This window comes from Pinus tabuliformis, chromosome 1_1 (genome assembly GCF_031772625.1).
Source record: "Pinus tabuliformis cultivar Carrire ecotype Pingquan chromosome 1_1, CPIR1, whole genome shotgun sequence".
NCBI lineage: Eukaryota > Viridiplantae > Streptophyta > Pinopsida > Pinales > Pinaceae > Pinus > Pinus tabuliformis.
In genome coordinates this window covers 110,590,566-110,597,093 of record NC_142297.1, presented here as the reverse complement: position 1 = coordinate 110,597,093, position 6,528 = coordinate 110,590,566, and positions in this window count along the sequence as shown.

Here is a 6,528-nt window from a genome sequence, read left to right as displayed (position 1 = left end):
AAATTAATAAAGGAAAATTAATAACCAAGGTCATGGGACACGTATTCCGAGGTGAATGTTTGGAAAAACATCCTAGTGTGTGTGTGTGTGTGTGTTCATTTGGTTTATTATTGCTAAGTGAAATTGGCAAATTTAATGGCAAAGGCTTTTGAAAGGAAAAATGGCATTTTTGGCAATTTATTTATGAAAATAATGGAAATTAGTAGAAAAGGAAGGTGAAAAGTCACATGTTGCATGTGAGGAGGAAAATGAAGGAAAATTAATGGAAAATTGAAGAAATTAGAGGCCTTATTAATAAAAAGGCTTCTAAGGATCAGTTCATACATTTTGTCAGTGTAACCTTTTGTTAGTTTAGTTTTGGAGCTCTCTCTCTATCACTCTTGGAAAGTTATACTTTTATTGGAGCATTTTGGTATTGGATTAAGGAAATAAAATGAAGGATCAAGAAGGAAAAGGGATGCAAATATCAAGAAAGGAAGAGAAAGATCAAGCAAATACAACAGGATCACTTATAGGTATCAATTTGCCTATGTGATTTCCTTGTTCGATTCGGCATGCATGGTACATGCATTTGTTTATTTGGTTCTCTTGCTATCATTGGAATGATTTTTCCAAGTGTGACAATGTTCTTCAGCCTTTCCTTGCCATTTTTAGATAGCCATTGTCTAATGGGTTCTATTTTATTTGGTTAATTTGGATTACTAGATGGTTTTGAAATGAGTGGGGTGGTCTATAAAAGAAAGAACACATGGCCTAGGAATCCATGGACCGAAGAAGGTGGGATTGTAGTAAAGCCAGATTTTGTGTGTCTCAATAGGCATAGGAATCCTCAACCAGTGAATGGTGAGATATATAGTAAAGCCTATAGGTGTGTGCCCTTGATCAGGCTTATGAATCCTTGATCGGTGAATGACGAGATATACAGTAAATCCTAGAGGGTGGAGTATCGATTAGGCCTAGGAATCCTTGACGAATGAGTAGTGAGATATTCGCTAAAGCCTAGAGACTAGGAGGCATGAAAATTCCTCACAGTGTAGGTGGAGAAATCTGGATGCAGCCATGCTTGTTTAGGGCCTAGTGATCTAGTGGGGATTGTGGTAAAGCCTGAGGAAACCTGGATTGATTTGGTTTTGAGTCCAAATTCATGCTTGGAATATGGAACGAGGTTGATTGGCTGAAAGAAATATTTGGTTTAGCACAGTCTATGGTTGGGTGGTTCGTGGAAGTCCCAGGCATGGTCAACTTATGCATTCAGTAATAAGAGCTCCTTCTCCATGGTATTTCAGGTGTAAATGTACTGGTTCATATGTGTTTTTATGACTGTTATATCCTTGTTATTATGTTGGTTATATGATGCTTATGAGTATGTTTTATGGCAGACTTGATGCATGGTTCTCATCATGTTTTGATTAGTAAATGAATGTACCATGAATATAAGACCTAATAAATGAGAATGCAGTTATTCTGATATGGAAATAATGCTTCTTTACGAATATCAAATAAGTATGAGACCCCTATGCTCACATATGTTGTTATGACTTGTAGATTACATAATTGTGACATGTTTGAAAAAATTCATGTCATGGCTAGTAGGGGTCAGATCAAGTACTTACACCACCGATTACATTAGTAGCTTTGTTCCATTGTTATTATTCACTTCTGAAGGTTTCATGAAGTTCTAGGCAGTGGCCTGAGACCTGGCCCTCAAAAAGTGGCTCAGAATCTAGGGTCTCTAGCACAGAAGTACGTGGAAAAGTCCACAGTCACTAGCATACCTTGCTTTGGGAGTGAATAGAAGGCCTTAGTCACATACATGGCTTGTCATGGGAGCGACTAAGGGTCCAGATCAGTGAACTGTCAAGTTGTATCAAGGGTTGACCACCTGGAAGGGTTGGTTGGCTCCTGAAGGTTTTGTAGCATGTGTGGAAGGTCAATTTGGTTTTTCTATGTCGGTTCCACTTCCTTAACTGTACATGGGGAGTTGAATCACATCATAGTAGCCTCTCATCACATGTTTACCCTCGTGGACCAATTAGCTTGGGTAAATGTGGGAGGAGGTTGTTACGAAAGTATTGCATCGCTTATGAAAAACCATGTTTTATTGGATGGATAGGGTTGTTATAAATTACAATTTGAAGGGAACATTTTTGGAGTCCATAGATAGACTTGCCGTTGAGGTAGATATTGAAATAAGTAGTGACATCAATGAAAATCCAGTGACAAAAACATTGTTCCATGGGTTAACATAATGACATAGTACTTATGATCTTCAAAGTAATCAATTAAACATTGCCATAGTTAAATGACGTATTCCTTTGGGAATTTTCTAGGACAATTATTCATAAGAAATGGGCTTCCCTACACTTTGTTTCAGAGAAAAACATCCAAATGATATTACAAGAAAATTTACATATAATTTCTTATATATAAATATGAAATTGGTTACATGGATCTAAGAATAATTCACATATTCCTAGATTAATTTCTTAGTTTACGTAGGAACGTTTATGTAATGATGACAGTTGGATCCATCAATTTTTTTTCCTTCAAATGTGGTAACCATATTTGGAAACCAATACTCAATGCGATACAAGATATGAAGGAAAAAAACAACCCTTCCACTGACAATGAGATAACAGAAAACACACTTGAAACCTTATTGAGAAATGATCTATTAACATGTGTATGTTACTAAAATAATAGGTTAGGTACCCATACGAAAACTTGTTTCCCATGATAACAAGTATCTCAAGGAATTGCAAGACCATTTTTTGTAATATAATTCCAAAACAAATGAATCCAAGATGACCATGGGTTGTTGTGGACAAAGAATGCACCATTCCATGCCAAGAATACAAATGTTGAGACAGTGGGATTGGCAAATAGATTCTTGCACTGATTCATAGATTCTTGCACTGATCTTAAACTAATTCAACATCATCATCATAAAAAGTATAATAGGAAAAAATTGTTCATTGTAGACTCAATTTTCCCATCCCTCTAATAAAGAAAATAATTATATTTGAACCAACTGAGTTCACGAAGAAAAATGCCAAACTTATTTTTAAAACACCAGAACATTCCACATGCAATGAAACATATATGTTTGACAACGTTTTGAGAGATTTGGGTTTGTCATAGCATGAATACATTGATGACATAAAATCTAGTTTAAAATGAACAACAATTTTAATAAAAATAAAGTCAACAAAGAGATGGAAAAATAGTTTTTGTTGCCATATTCCAAAAATATGGAATTCAAACATATATGCTTAGTTTGTGCTTGATTCTTACACAACAATCAAATAATATATCTCATACATGAAAAACCTTGATAAAAACTTTTAAACTTATTTAAGTAAAATATTAGAAAATGAAACTTTGTACTACACAAACAATCATTTGGCTTGGAAAAGCTTTGCTAAACTTGCAACAAATTTTTGCAAACTAGGACGTGTATATTGTTTTGTCCTTTCCTTTGTCTACGAGTTCAAGAAAATGTTTATTCATTAATACTTCTCACAAAGACCAAAGTGCGTCTATCCTAAAAGGATTGAAACAATTGTAGTAAGAAGTAGATGGTCTACAGGATGTGCTTTGCTCCTCAATTATTAATTATTACTTGTAATGACCACAAGTGATTGAGCACATTTCTTTAGTGGAGTTTGCATCAAGATATAAAAATGGAAAGAAACGAAAACATGGTGATGTGCCATTTATCATAATATTCATGATATATATAGTGAACATAAAGATCCATACAATTTATATGTAGAAAAAATGATGTTATTGTGCCATGTAGGCTTGATTAATCTATTTTTAAACATATGTATTTGTTGGTTCCTAAATTGTTTCGACAACAAAGGAAAAACTTAAAAATATATTCACTAAGGACAAGAGTCCTCCCGCTTTAGGCTAATGGACTAGCCTCCGTCATCCTCATTCTCGGGGTGTATATATATATATATATATATATATAACTAGATTATAGATAATGTGTAAGAAAAGTATTAAATGGTTAGATTCTAGGTGGAAGAAACTTATACGCCGTATAAGATCACTGAATTAGGCACAAATTTCAAAGAGAAGCTCAAACAGATAACATAAATACAAAAATAAATAAAAGAAAAACATTATAGGACAAATAAATAACAATAAAATAAATAGAAAATTTAATTTAATTATATCTTGTTGAGAAATATTACTTATCACAATAAAGGAGATGAACTATGTGTTAGTGCTCAAATATGCCTCAGGCTGAGGAAGGCAAAACTCGAGGCAACATCATACCACGCTCAGCCTCGTAGCTAGCCCTACGAGGACAGGAGAGGGCTCTCTCCGGGTCTATCTTGGCAAAAGGTTTTCAAAGGGGCTGATATGACCAATAAGGAATACTGATCTTAGGCTAGATATTAAGTGCAGAGGTTTAAAGATGATTTTTTGGGGTTTCTGTTGAATCAAAGGGAAAAGCAATTTTGGGTGCGGGAATGGGACACAGTTTCTGCAGAGGTTTGATTGGAGCAAGGTAGGCAATTGTTTTGATGCATTTAAAGTGATGAGGTGAATAGATCAGACAGGTGAGGAGCTAAGGAGAGCAAGGAAATCTCAAGGATTCTCCTTAAACTGAAGAAAACATGGAAAATTAAACAAATTTAAAGGCAGAGCATAGCAAATTTATGGATTCTACCTTAACACTTCATTTGTTCAATTGCAGAAGATGAGAGAGAGAAAATGATACACATAAAAAACTTACAAGTACTGAAAGAAGCACACCATCAATCCATAAAGCCACAAGAATTCCAAATAGCGCTGCAAAACCCTGGTCTTCCCTTTGCCAAAATGATGAAGTAAAATGTACAATAAAGTCTCAAAGCCTCTTCCCAAAGAGTCCAACCCTGAAAATGACTAAGAAAATACATAATATAGGCAAGCTAACACATTCCCTTGCCTCTAGGGGTCGAGCTCATCATCCTAGGAGCTGTTTCAACCAATTCTAAACAAAGCACTACAATCTAGGCAGTCAAAACAACTTGCCTCTATAAGCTAGGAAACCAATTCATTCATTAAATTTTTGCTATTTTATGAATGAATCATCTAGAATAGGTAAATAAGTGTCAAGTAAACATAAAGTTACATTAATTACATCAAGGAGGGTGAAAAATTCCATCACAAGTCAAAACTGGTCAAACTGGCTTCGTTTCCTGAGCTGAAGATGAAAATTTTGCAAAACATCCTGATGCATAGTGCGCCTTTCCACCTGCTTTTGGGGCACTTCCCGGCATCCAAATTGAGCTCAGGTTGGCTTTTTGGAAAGCCCTGGATGTATACATTCCAACCCAAGTTTAATTTTCCAATTTGATGTCCATTTTCCCCTCCAAAAGTGCATTCTCCCAAGGCTTCTTCCTGTGTGTCCAAAAAGCGGCAGTGAGGTCATTTTTTGCATGTTTTTTTGACCTTTTGGGGACCCAAACCTTGATGAAATGCCTTGGCAGTAGTTGAGTAGGTGTATTTCATCATGAAAAATCCAAAAATGCAAACCTTTCATGATTTGGACAGCCCAATCTTATGGGTAGCACGCGGCGCGCTATGCGTTGAGCTGAAGATGAAAACTTTGCAAAAAATCCTGATGCGTAGCGCGCCTGAGCCCTACGCGTAGTGCGCCTTTACACCTGCTTTTTGGGAACTTCCCGGCATTAAAATTGATCTCACTATAGCTCGTTGGAAATGTATGGATGTCGAATTTCCAACCCAAGTGGAATTTTTCAATTTGGAGTTCATTTGCCCTGTCAAAAATCAAATCTCCCAAGACTGGTCAAAATGTGCCAAATGAGGCTGCCTCAAGGCAGAGTGCTGTTGCAGTCAACTTTTGAATGCCTTCCTCAACTCCAAATTGAGCTCATGATAGCTCATTGGAAAGATAGTTTTGTCTAGTTATCCTTTGACTCACAAAGCAAGTCATTTATCTAACCAAGCTAGGAGAAAACTTCATTTTCCCAAGGTCACTTCAGAGGTGCATCAATTCTCCTAAGGTGATTGTATTTTTGACATTTCTCCAAAACCATTATACCTTTGTAAAACGTGAGGGATTTTTTCTTCTTTGGCATGTTGTGGACAAAAACCTCTCTCAGTTTTCCAAAATTCATCTTTGATTGCTCTGAAACATCTTTTGAGTGAAACTTATCCCGATGTGTGAAACAAGGAATTTTGTGGAATTAAAGCGAAATGAAGGCGATGAGGGGCTTCTAAATTCTTGAGAAAATTTTTGGAAGTAGGGAGGGATGTTAGGAAGCAGGGGAAAGTGGAATCTCAGAGATTGAGTGAGGGGAAGGGGTCCAAAAGGGCAAAACACAGGCCAAACCTAGAAAATTGCCAAGTTGTAGCAAGAAACTAGGGTTTGCGTGAAAATGAGGAATTTGGGGGATCTCAGTGATTGGAAGTGTTTGATAAGGTACTTTAATGATAGGGGAAGGTGTATGAACATCTGGATACAAGTTTTTCTAATGATTTGACCATCCAAGAGAAATTGCC